The sequence below is a fragment of the Motacilla alba genome, chromosome Z, assembly GCF_015832195.1.
Source record: "Motacilla alba alba isolate MOTALB_02 chromosome Z, Motacilla_alba_V1.0_pri, whole genome shotgun sequence".
Taxonomy (NCBI): Eukaryota; Metazoa; Chordata; class Aves; order Passeriformes; family Motacillidae; genus Motacilla; species Motacilla alba.
Genome location: NC_052046.1, coordinates 11052512 through 11066562, shown reverse-complemented (window position 1 = coordinate 11066562; position 14051 = coordinate 11052512). Strand labels below are relative to the sequence as shown.

The 14051-nt window shown below is 39.7% G+C and overlaps 1 protein-coding gene across 3 annotated transcripts in view; it reads right to left on the bottom strand.

Moving 5' to 3' along the window:
• Positions 1-14051, bottom strand: part of RAI14 (retinoic acid induced 14) — an 84743-nt gene that overhangs the window by 22611 nt on the left and 48081 nt on the right. The window lies entirely within an intron of this gene.

Below are 14051 nucleotides of genomic sequence, written 5' to 3'. Positions count from 1 at the left end.
GTGTTCTGTGTGTTCATCCTGCGAATTCTACTGCCATAAACAAACTGAAGAGTTAACATGTCCAAGAGAACAAGCAGAGCTGCTGCTGTCTGTTCTCCAGTCATTCAAAATCAAAACTTCATGTACTTGGTGACCAATGCAAAGTTGTGTAAACATTCTTTGCAATAAGTGTTTTCTCAGGCTCTGGGAAAATGACTGGGGGAGGGACACATGAGGAGTCTGACAAATTCCAACACCTCTAATTTAGCCAGCACAACATACCAGCAAAATACCAAAACATGTTCCGATACATTTGTGTAAACACAAAACACAATCAAATTCACTTATGTATTAGGAAGACTGTGAAGCACACACTTGGCTAACTTACATTTTACAAATATTCATAGTAATAATAAATACCTGAATAATAATAACTTGGCTAAATCTGGGGCAGTGAGGTTTTATGGACAGACTTTGTAGTACAGTGCCAAATGCAACATGAACACGCAAGTGCTAAAGAAGTTTTATTTAGGTAAAATCTGACTGCAAAAAAATATCAGAGAAAATGAAAAATAACTCTTTTCAGGCTATGCTCCTATGAACACATGAATCCCACCAACGAAAACAATTCCCATGGCAGTTCTCAACAAGTCATCACACACACAGATGTTTTATTTCACAAAGAACGGCTTGCTGTGTGTCCCCTCTCTGCATCCTTGTTCTGGTACTATCTCTCACATAAACCTGTAGTGAGATATTTTTTCTTAACAGGCTCAAAGCAATTGGAAGGGAATGGGGGATATGGTTACTTAACTGCTGATTTAGTAAACAGAGTCCTGCTCTATAGAGAGAACAATTCCAGAATGGAATGAACCTATAACAGTCATATTTAAGCTAAACTATTAGTGTCGGACAAACCCTCCCCCTTAAGAAGCAATTCTGATTTTAAAGTTAATAGCCCCTGCTTTGGTTTGGGGTTTTTTTGTGCAGGTTTTTTGTTTGGTTTTTTAAAAGTTTTTTTTTAGTTAAAAAACCCCAAACAAGCAAACAGCTGACTCAAAACAAACAAAAAACCCCAAACAAGCAAACAGCTGACTCAAAACAAACAAAGAAAAACTCCAAACCCAAACACTTGAGTAGTAAATCCTAGAGGAATCCTATATAGCAAGGCAGGCTCTTGAAACAAAGAAGATTGTAGACATTCATTTCAGAATAATTCCTAACAAGCTACATAATTTCCTAAAATATTTGAGGCAAAACTTGCAGGTTTCCCAATACTGGAGTTCTCATCATCTGGACGCCTTAAGGAGTGGTGCATTTTACTTGCATCTCCTATGAATAAACTTTCCTTGATATGAAAGCAAACAACGTTTCCTCCCATTTCCTGGTTGTGCAATGACTTAGGTAAACAAAAACAAACATGTAAGACTTCATTTGGACCAAGAGCCACACTGAGGGTTGGATTCTCATTCAGCTGAAAATCCCATTACAACCTAGTTCATTTTCACTTCACATTAGATAAGCCTGTTACTGCCACTTAGAGCCACATCTTGATAGCCCAGCCTGAACTGTTTTGAGATAGATTACTTTTATTGCTGTAAAACATTTCTGTTCTTCCTGAGGAGTGGGATGGTCTCTTTTTATTGTATCCAGACGTTTCAGTGAGCAGAGGTTCCTATTCCCAGTGGTTCAAGACCCACCTCCACAGCAGATGGAAGATCAGTAGGCTGACACTGCTTTTTCCTACTGGGAATGTACGGGTCTCATAATTACTCAGTACTTAACAAGAAAAGGTGAAAAATTATGCCAGTTGTGAAGAATACAAAGCCCAGTTGGAAAAAACAGACTTTTAGAGTAAGAGTGAACTCATTTCATGAGGTTCGGGTTCAACTGAAGAACAGCTACAAGGCTATCACCTCAATTTATCAGGACCCCAAATTTCTTGACCTGAATTGTTACTCAAATAAACACCCCACATTGATAGGGTCTTTTTATAATGCTTGCTGCCTGAACAGAGGGCACAGCTGTGTATGACATCCCCAAACTACTCTGAAGCAGCAGATTTTTACAGATGAGATATGAGATGTCAACGGGTGAAGCACATCTGCCCTGAACAAGCCCATGCCTTATTCAGGGCAAATGACCTTTTCCACATTTTGGTCACAATATTAAACCAGCAAGGGAATGAAGACTTCTTTAACCATCATCTGACAGATAGAGCAGAAAAGTTCAGCTAGAGCCAGTCTTAGCCAAAAGACCAAGAATGAGTGTTTTCAAAAATTATTTAAATGTCAGTCTAACTCAAATGAAAAAGGACTGTAATTTTTACTACTCAGCTCACATAAAACTTTTCTTTACAAATCATTACACCATAAGTAGAACAGAAATAATCCATATTTAGGGGTTAGACTTGTAAAACTGTGGCTGACGGCAATTGCTAGGGTCATATTAGCATCAAGAATACGGCTCTACTATATTCAGGTACTCTGCTTAACCATTTGCAGAGCTGCTTCCTGCAAATCCTCTTACTGAATGGTATTTTGACAGCTGGCTTAAAACAACTGGGTGGTCCATATATCAAGGGGAAGTGCCACAAAAGTAAAGAGAAACATGATAAAATCAGAAAAAATAAATATCAAGTCTTAATTTAAGACAATAACCTTCTAACAAAGAAGTTATCATTTGTGAAAAGAAAAACAGAGGGGAAAAAAAACAAAATAATTACTCCCAATCAGAGGGTTCAATTTCTGTTTGGCAAGGTCATGCTCCAGAGTTTTTTCTGGGCAGAATTAACATTCTCTTTAACACAGATTTTCTCCAAGGCCTGAAAGCACTTCAACACGCGACTTACTAAAATCCAAAGCCAATAAGGAATTTGGCTGAATTATGGATGCTAAGTGAATATTGTATTTTCTATTTCCTATTACGACAAACATGGAATCCAGTCAAACTTATATGCGAGCGTATAATACTATTGTTCTCTGTAATTTCAATCTGAGTGCTCTGAAAATATTTTAAGTGCAATAATGTTTGAAAAACACTAAGAACTCATATGCACTCATTGTCAAGGTTTATTTTGAGTAAAAACATCCCTGCCCAAGGCAGATCATTCTTCTTCATTTTCTAATGGATGTCAACCCTTTGTTGACTTTTAAAAAGTCTAACTTGCCTTCCAACAATTTGATGATGTATAGTTTCCCCACAAACGAATACCTTCACACAAATACGAATGATAAAGATACAAAGCTGCATAGAGACCTTGTATTGCTGATTAAATAAAAGAAAGAAACTAGAAATTGAACACATTTAAGCTTTGCTACTATCAGATCAGACAGGCAAGCAATTCACCAGCTATCTCCACCACAAATTGACTTAGTGATAATCTGGCTGACTTTCTGAACTAAATGGAGCTTTTATATATTTTAGGAGCAGCACCTAGCTGACAGTGCTATCCCTCAAGGCCTCAACTCCTCCTTCAATAACAACAGCTAAAATAAACACAGTAGATGATATCCAGCTTTTGATTGCTTTCTACCATAGGCTGAGTAGCAGAAGCACCAAGACTGGACCTGAAGGAGAAAGGGCCATGAGTTATCACTAGAGCAGCACATTCTGTGCATGAAGAGTCACACAGGAGGAAGTCCAGTGTGGCCTCCCATCACATGTAACACTATGACCAGTCACTGTAGAAGAATATGGTTTACTGATCTGTGAAAGGCTTGAGATTTTATCAGTATTAAAACAATTTTGAAAGTAAGCCCTTTTTGACACACCCCGAACCTAATAATAGAGAAATTACCACCCTCAGATTAAAAGATTGGGAAAGCTCCATAACAGTTCTGAAATGGGAAATGTCCTCTGCAAGCCCTCTCTGGGTTGTGCTTCCTCCTTGCACCAGCACAGGCAGGCAGGTAACTTTGTGGCTGGTCAGCTGGCACAGGGAACAAAACCAGTTGAAAACCAAAGCTGCCTTCCATTGTTTCATCACACAGCACAGAGCAATCTGTCTGTGAAAAATAAGGAGAATGTAGAATTTCACCTTAAACCTAAAATAAAACCATGAATGTTTTGCTATGAAAGTTAAAGGGATCTTCATCTTTTCCTGACTGCATTACCAAGATATTGTCACTCATTTGGGATATTTGATGTAGGGAGATTATAATATATGATGTAGGGAGAATGAGTAATTTAGTTATGGAGGAGCTGTACCGATGTTTGGCAGATCAGACTGCCTTAAAAGAAAATCAGACATCTACAGGTAATCACTATCACTACTTACCAGTTCTTTGGGGATTTTTATTATTTTCTTTAAACAAATAAAAATTACAGCTTCACACTGCACCCATTTCTCCTACTCCCAAGAGCAACTGTAAAAAATGTGGCTTTTCAATAATGGTGGCATTCCATATCATTATCCTGTCACTTGCATACATGCAGCCAAAAGAGTTCAAAAATTATCTTAGGAGGAAGAAAGGAAATGCACTTTGTTTTCAAATCAGAGCTGGCATCAGTACAAGCTGAGAAAATTATGTTTTCAGCGTTTTAAAACATTCAGTCTGCAAACAACTTCTAGAGTGCAGTGCATGATTTTAAGAAGTTGACAGAGGCAGGTATGGATTTACCAGGAGCTGTGTGAGATTATTTTCCCCTCTCTCCCCTTTAGCACCAGCCACAGTAAAGTGAAGTGCTGCACACAGCCCGTGTCCTTCTATTTTGATATGAGATGGCATCTGCCCTGCCCCAGTACACACAGAACCCTCTGACAAAAATCCTGCATGCCCCTTCTGTGTTAGCATGCATTTCAGGACAACTGTCAAAAAACAACAAAACCAAAAACCCACTGAAACTGAAACAATGCAGTTTTCATATAAAGGTTTCATCTTTGCATCATAGCATGAAAAGTCTTGTTTCAATCATACACACCTCGATCTATAGGACATTAATAAAACACAAGCCTCTTTAATGGCTGTTTTCTTACAGAAAAGAAGCAATTGCATCATGCAACACAGGAGCTGGCAAGCCACAGACTCCTGATTTTAGCCTTCAAACTCAGCAAAATATCCACTCAGCTGCTCTTCAGAGAGATTTCTGGGATCCCCAGCAGCTTTATACTTTTCATTCTCAGGTTGTGCTCTAGCAGTTCCATTTTCGCACACAGTTTTCTTTGGCAAACTCTATTACCACATTAACACAAACTCCCACTTCAAGTCTGAAATGTATGGACTTTCCTTCCATGTACCATTAATTGTAAACACAAGTGCTCACAATTTAGATTTACCACAAAAAGTTTCTTGCACAGTGTCTATTTTAAAATTCCTCAGGAACTAATGTCAGCGAAATGCAACAGAGATTCTGCAAGCAGAAGCTTCACGGCATTCCTAGATGTTGACAGAAAGTCTGAAATTTAGACATACTTTTTTTATTTTTGGAGTTGTAGGGTAGAAAAATTAACAAAGTATGACAAACGACGAAGCCTCAGAAAGCGTAAAGAGCCCAGAAATCTGTGCAGCATGGCCTGAGCCTCCAAAGCCAAGGAAGGCAGACAAGTAGGGAAGATTACTTCTGTAATTACTTCTGTACTTCAGTTTCTTTAAGACCACATCCCATCTATAAAGTCCAAACAGGTGCTCAGTTCCCTTCTCAGTATACATGCCCAATGGCACATCATCTTTTTAGCACAGGGTGAAATCCCTGAGGATGTGCCCAGGTAAAGAGGACTTTCTTCCAGAAGCTGGGTAAAACCAGCTAGCCATCTTCAGCCCTTTCAAGGCCCAACAGAGTTCAAAGTTAAAATTAAGCCCAAAAATGAGAGCAACGATTACATCCTCCAACACAACTGATTTGGTGCTGCTGCCTGTGGGTCAGCAATTGCTGATAATAACCTTTGTATATGGAAGTCATGAACATTACATCAATGTAATCCTGAACCATGTTGGCATAACAGGCCAGGAAAAGGCTCAAAAGAGTAAGAGCAATTGAGTAAAGGTTAATCTAAAATGAATATTTTTGCAGCATGAAAATCCAGCAAGACTTAAGAACTATATCTAGTGCTTGAAGAACAACCGATGAGCAGAAATATCCTTATGAACCTGAGGGATATTGACAAATGACAGCTCAGGATATGTTGTCCTTGATGTTTCTGTACCTTTTATGCTCATAATACTTCCCATCTCTTCAGATTTGAAGCAACTGTTTGGATGTACTTATTTTTTTATTAAGCTGTACAAAGTGAACTTCTCTTACTTCATGGAATATTTGCAAATCAAGTGCAATAACATGTACTCATAGTAATTACTCTACTTGTAACACATTCAAAGACCACTGGTTAATATGACCACTTCTTTTTTTTTCTTTTTTAATAAACTCTTTGGATTATTATGGCAATATACTTTGTTTTTTGTATTTCAGAATAACTATACTACTTAAGATTCCATATTTTGGAAGAGGACCAGGGGTTGGGCCACAGGCATGGGCAACTTCAGAGCTTTTCTAAATTTTTCAGTTACTTTCTAGCTACCTTTCAGCAGTTTCCTAACACAGGACCTATAAAGAAGGTAGCAGAAAACAGAGTGAAACTCAAGTCCAGTAAATAAGCAGCCACCAGCACAGTCTATGGTCTGAGACCTCAGTTTGAAGTTTAAAAAAAAAAAAAATTAAGTAAATTCAACATTTGCACATTGCTCTGTTTTGACTGTCTGCTCCCCTTCCTAGATTAGAGTACATTTTTAAGCCAGTAACAGCTAGTGGGTATAATTAAAGTCTACACATACAGCTCATTTGGTTGCATAAGTCTTTGAAAAACATGTAAAACAACTGCAGCCCATTATGCAGATATAAATCTGAAAAACAACTGCAGCTTTAACCCTGTCCCCTCCAGCCCTGAAGAGGTTGATTCTGGCCCAACCCATGAGAGGCACGCTTCCCTCATGGCTTTTCTGCCAGCTCAGATGGGACAAGTGCAGTGAGCAGCCACAGCATTCCCCACGGGAAACTGGGGTGCTGGGTTTTGCCTCCACATGAGCCAATCCGCAGCTGTTTCAACCCAGGCACACAAAAACTCCCAGTCATCCAGGCTCTCCTCTGATCCAAGCAACTGACAAACTTGTTGAAAGCCAGCCAGGTCTGGCAAAATCTGGATATTTGGCAACTCTACAAATGGAGCTGCATCAACAGGGAATTCCAGTTAATGCCTGATACTGCATTACAGGTTTGGCCTATCCTGCCTGTGGGCAGGAGGCTCACAAGCTACCCAAACATGAGTACAAGGGCCCTTCAGAAGAGAAGTTGCTTCCCTCTGAGATGACTGCCCTACTAAAAGACAATGAAATACAAAAGCTCTTAAGAATAGCCATCAGCTGTGCGAAAAAGCAAATTTAGAACAGAAGACACAAGCTGGCTCAAGAAATTGCAGACTGAATGTTTCGTCTTTGAACTTTAGATATCATCTGCACAAAGCCCCATGCACGTAAGATGCAAAATCCATTGGGAGGCTTCTTAATGCTCAGAGAACTTTATATGGAATAGGGAGTGTGTTTTTTTAATACATGGAATTTGTTTGATTTACAACATAGGAAATCACTAAAGAGATAAAGTAAAAAGTTTAGGATCTTTGTAACTGAAATACAACTAAAGATGATTAATTTCTGTCTTTTCAGAAGATGGCCCCTTCTCTTTTTTTTTTTCCCCTAATAACATGAAGGTACAAAAATGATAAAATATCCTATAAAAATTGCTTTAAAAATGTGTATAACAGAGACTGGATGCTGTTGATTTCAAATCCTGTCAGAAGTGTAGGCAAGAACTAAAAACTGGATCATGAAATTTTTCCAACTCTAGTTGGAAGGGTCAAGTGAGGGGTCAAAACCATCAGAAATGGTCTACACAGTTTCAGTCAAGAGCCAGGAACAAACCACTACCATGAATTCCCCTGCATGGATCTCATTTAAAAGCCTGCATGATTGACAATACAGTGGTGTTTGTAGGCAGTGTGGATTTTTTCATGTATTGCCATGATTTGATTATGAAATCAAAGTAAAGTATTGCTCCTCTGTTGTGGAGATAAAAGCATTCCCTCTCACCACATATTAACAATCAGCTCATACTGAACATAATAGAAAGTTAATTAGCCCAATTTAGTATCCTGGCAGTGGACACATTCATCCAACCATGGCCTAGAGTTTCATTAGCATTTCTGAGTATTTGTCTAAAGTGGAAAGCAATTTTTCAGGAAACTTAATATCAACATCTTAATTAAATTATATCCCTAGCAATGCTGCAGGGCAGGGGAGGGGACAAAAAATGAACTATCATGATTTGAACCTAAAAAGAACTTCAGAAAAGATTTAGAAAGACAAAAGCTTTTACACCCAGATCTCCCATGGAAATAAACTTCACAAGACATTTTGGAATAAGAACCAGATTTCAGCTGTCTGTTGGATAGAGATAAAACAAAGGTTGAGATCCCTGTGGTCTTTCTTACTTTGTCCATGTTCAGAAACCTAGACATTATTGCGACCATCTGGACCATCAGAAATTAAATACAGTGATAAAAGTAAATTTTTTTTTTTTCTCAGAGATCAAATCAACACACAGCTCTCCAGCAGCCTGACTCTTGCATTTGTGTGCATCTGTAGATGCACTTTTACAGCCAACTTCTCTACCTGGGCAGGGATTTCTTGCCACAGCTCAGCAGCCCAGACGAGTTTCCCTCTGCAGTGCCAATTGCTCCTTTTCTCTCAGTCCAGACACAACCACAGAGTGTTTGCCAACATCCACAAGTCAATGTAGAGGTAAGGCACTGTTCATTTCTCTCATTCAGCAATATATAAAGCCAGCAGGTTTTTATATAAAGCTCTACAACCTGTGCTTCAGTGCCCACCACTACTGAGGCAGCTTGAACCCCTTCATAAATTCCCAGAATCTTTTTCTCAGTTGGGGTGTAGTTGGCCTCAAATCCTCTGTATCCCAGACTCCAGAAGCCAAGAGGTCATCCTCAAGTCTCTCCGGGTCCCTTCTGCCCTAGGCCCAAGGAAGGACCATTCTCCCTGGCTGCAGTGTACAGTACATTCCTCACATCCTGCCCGGTTCTGATTCGCCCAAGGCTCCGCACAGGCAATCTCCTGCTTGATTTGTTCAAAAGCTTCTTGTTGTTCAGGGCCCCATTTGAGATCACTCTTGTCCCATGTCACTTGGTAGAGGGCTGACAATCTGACTGTGCTCTGGCATACGCATTCTCCAAACCCCACAGCGCCTAGGAAAGCCTGCGCTTCCTTCTACCTAGTTGGCAGGGACACAGCAGCTATTTTGTTGGCCACACCTACTGGAATCTAATGACTTCTATCCTCTCTTTTTACTTCTAAAACTGAACTTCCCGAGTAGGTTCCTTTACCTTACTTTGCTTTATGGTCTGCAGGGGAAGCCGTGTGAGGAGTGGCTGAGACTGACAGGACACCTCACTGCAGTTACAACACCCTCACAAGTGGAAGCAAAGGGGCAGGCACCAATCTCTGCTCCATGGTGACAGTGACAGGACCTGAGGGAATGGCCTGAAGTTGTTAAGGAGGTTTATATAGGGTATCAGGAAAAGGTTCTTCCCCAGAGGGTGCATGGGTACCCATGGAATAGGCTCCCCAGGGAGGTGGTCACAGCACCAAGCCTGACAGAATTCAAAATGTCTGGACGATGTTGTCAGGCATATGGTGTGACTCTTGGGGTGTCTGGTGCAGAGAAATGACTTGGGCTTCGATGATCTTTGTGCATCCCATCCTACTCAGATTGTTCCATCATTCTAGGTATTCTTCCAGTAGCTTATTTTAAGGTAAATATTACTACATAGAATGAAACATTCTCTCTCAAAGGTAATTAAAACATTATCTACTTTTTGAAAAGTGATGTTCTTCATGCCACTCGCCTCCACCTCCTTATTCAGTAAGATCCAAAATGAAGAAAACAAAAATGAATACTAAGTACAAGTATTTGCAGTTGGAATATGCTCCAAAATTTATTTTTAGTTCAGCCTCCAAGGCATGAACAGTCTCTTTCAAATGAAAATATATCTTTTCTATTAACTGCTATTGGCAGTAGTTTTGTGAAAGAGTCCTTAAAGCACAAATCTGCAGAGGTTTCTAAAGCTTTTTTGTACTATTGTTAGAGTAATTTTATTGAACAACAACTGATTCAATTGCAGATTAAAAAAAATGTACAGAGATCTATTGTTTCACTTAATAGCCAAAAGCACTTAATTCTAGTTTAGTACCTTGCAGAAACATGCAAACATGGCAGTAATGGACTGGCACACTGACAAAATAACTTCAGGACAAGGAAGTGCTACCATTTATACACCATAATCCTTTCCAAAATCATTCCCCCACCCCCATCCCTCCACTTCCCCTCAATAATGGCAGTAGCTTCTTAAAATAACAGCCCATTTGAACACTTGATCTTGTGGAAAGTGCAGCACACGAATGAATCCAATCCTATCATTCCTGAAAGGGATCTTTTCAAAAACCTTTTTTTTGTTAGTTTAAGTGGATTTAAATGATCAAATTCCAAGCTGGAAAGCTACGTTTTTTTGTTTAAGGAAGCTGGACCAAAAGAAAAAACAACCAACCTATCTGGCAAAGCAAGACTACAATGACAGAATCAGATTTCCAGATAGGTTCTATTACAACTATGCTTGGCAATAGTCTGTGCTATGTAAGTGGGAGCAACAATGGGACTGTGTCAACTTATGCCAAAGGTGGATTTGCTCCATGGCCTTGAAAGTGATTTATTGTTTATAGAAAGAACTTAGTCAAAGGCTGGAAAGGATGGTATGGAAAGTCAAGCGGGTCTTAAAAAACCTGTAATTTCATTACTCTGACAAGGTCTTTTTTAAGTATCTTTTTTTAAAGAGATACTGTTGAGGAGTTAAACCTCCTAATGAAAATTTGTAAATATTATCTCTAAGAAATATCTACCTTAATAGTAGATACCTTAAATTAATGAGGTACCTAGACCTCATTATTTTAAGCACCTCCATTTTATTGCATGTTGACAAGTCACAAAATAAAGGACCTAAATGATAGGGACTAAAAAGGACACAAAGAGGAAATTGAGGAGGTAATATCCAAAACTGAGCCAAATCTGGAGAATATCAAAGCAGGACTCAGTGGGGTGATACATACAGTATACAACAGGACCAATCAAGAATGCCCTCGGTTCTGGTCTCTGTTCCTTTCAGTTCAAGCATTTTATAACAGGAAGCCATCTAATTATAAAACAAAAACTTAAAAGTACCTCTCTAAGCATGAAAAATTATCCTCTCCACCTTCTGTTTAAAATAATAAACTATATTACTATATCTCAAAAATCTGGACAGCATTGAAAATTTTGTTTGTAGGGTTGTTAACAAAAAGACTGAGAAAGAAAAATCTTAAAAGAAACATGTCACACCTTAAGGGTACAGACAATGATGGAGCTAACAAACCTGTATTGCAATGTGTAATTGTTTCTCCTTTTTGCTTTCAAGCACATTCCAATGTCTTTAATCACATTATGCACTCTGTTACATAACTGAATCCACCACGTTCTCCTGGTTAGTCAGCTTCATCCTAACTAAGTAAACAAACACATTGGTATATACTCAGAGGGATCAATAGAACACTCATCCAAACAGCTCCCTTCCCAGATGGCACTGCAGATAACTTCCTAAAATGTAACCAGCAAAACCGCATGAGCCTCATGAGATTCAACAAGGCCAAGTGATGGTCCTGCACCTTGGTCAGGGCAAACCTAAGCACAAACACAGGATGGGCATGAACACAGCCAGAACAGCCCTGCCAAGAAGGACTTGGGGGTGCTGGTGGACAAGAGGCTGGACATGAGCTGACAATGTCAGCTCACAGCCCAGAAATCATACCCTGCTCTGCATTAAAATAGTTCTATGGGCAGCAGGTCAAGGAAGGTGATTCTGCCTCTCTACTCTGCCCTCATGAGAGGGAGCACTGGTCCATCCCATGTCTCTCCAGGCTGTAGACAGGAGTGTTGTGCAGGACAGTGTCAAGTGTTCTGCACAAGTCCAGGCAGATGATGCTGTTGCTCTTCCCTCATGCACCACAGCTGGGACCCCATGCAGAAGACCAACAAATGTGCCAGCCATTATTTGCCTTTATTGAAGCCATGGTGGCTGTCACCAACCACTGCCTTATTTTCCATGTGCAAGGCTCATGGGAGGAGGCTCTGGGGAGACCTTGTAGCACCCTCTAGTACCTAAGACAGAACCTACAATAAAGCTGGAAAGAGACCTTTTACACGGGCATAGAGAGATAGGACAAAGTGAAAGGCTTCAAACTGAAAAAGGGTGGATTTAAATGAGGTAGTAATAAGAAATCCTTTACTGTAAGAGGCACTGTAAGAGGTAGCACAGAGAGGCTGTGGAAGAACCATTCCTGAAGTGTTCAAGGCTAGGTTGGATTGGGCTTTGAGCAATGTGGCCATGTATGGGTGTCCCTGCCCACGGCAGGGGGCTTGGAATGAGATGATCTTTAAGATCTCTTCTAATCCAAACCATTCTGTGATTTTGTGAAATCTGAGCACAAGGGTAGACAGCTCTCCCAAAAAGCCCTGTGCGGATCGCAATTTCCCAGCACAGGAGTTGCTGATGTCACAGGGGGAGTAGCCAACAAACCCACTCCATGCTCTTGCAGCACACCAACAGACCTCAGTGCTAGGCTGCAGAAGGGTCTAGGCCAGGCAAAAAAAAAACAGCTGTGTCAGGCACCCAGACACACGGCAGGAATGAAGCACTGGCATCATACTGCAAATGTAGGAAATGCTTCAGAAATGATGGCTGAACTCTGTTTTGTACACACCAAAAAAATACTCTGGCCCAATGTTAATAAGACATGCTGGAGAACATTTCTGGGCCACCTTTGGTAGCTATGTCTCTCCAGGTTAGTGTCATTGCTCCCACACCTGTCAGTCTCCATTTTCAAAATGTAGACAGAAATAATCTGAGCAGGTCTGCTAAACTTCCCAAAGCACTGGAAACAGAATGAGAGCTGACATGATGTATTTCTGCATCACAGCAACGCTGCTTTTCTTTCTTCTCTCTCAAGCTGCCTTTTAAACCACAATACAGAAAAAATTTTAAAAGTAAATGACAGTCAAATGAGCACACAGAATAAGAAGCAGCAGAGATCTTTATAGCACTAACTCACATTTGTTCCAAGCAACTGAAAGAAGTACTTGCAACTGCATTATTAGTAACACCATCATTCATATAAGTATACGCTTACTGACTTAGTAACTGCAAACAAAGGATGAAAACTGACATTTTTTTATTGTAACCATGAAAAACTCAAAAATTGTTGCACCAATACCTAGCTACATTCTTAGAGTTAAGAGATACTGATAAATTCAGTCTTGGGTGGTTCCCTAGAAAGATCCACAATACCAATTTATACATTAAACTTGCAAAGTAGGTGTTACACTGGATACACTTACTGGATACACTTGCTACACTGGTTATACGTTTAAGATGATCTTAAGAGTTGAGGTCTGAAGTTATGTTGATTGTAAAAACATGAAATGCTAAATAAAGCTGTAATTCTGAAGATTCAATGGCCAAAAGAAAAACATATGTGTGCAACTTTTAAAAATTAAAAACCTATTAAAGTATGGAGGAGAAAGCCTGCTTGACGTAATTGATGACTTGGACTTCTGCAGTAAGAAATTGCAGGTTATTATGAGTCAATCCATCACTCAGTTCCCTCAGATGTAGAGCAGAAATAGAGCAGATGTAGGAAATTGAACCAGACCAAGAAAGAAGCACAGTATGACTCAATAAATGTAATCCAGAGGTAATATATTAGGACTTAGAATTTGGTATAAACTGCTTTGTGTTGCCCTTCCAAGTCCTCCTTTGCCCACATCTATCCAGAATTTTATCAGGGTTTTGGTTCTGTCACAGGACACCTATTTCTCACTTATCCACCAAATCATCTTTCTGTGCCCTACAGAGAAGAGTACACGGATAGCAATCTTTTGGCTGTAGTTTTCTTAGTGGAATCTTTTATCTTCCACAATTCAGA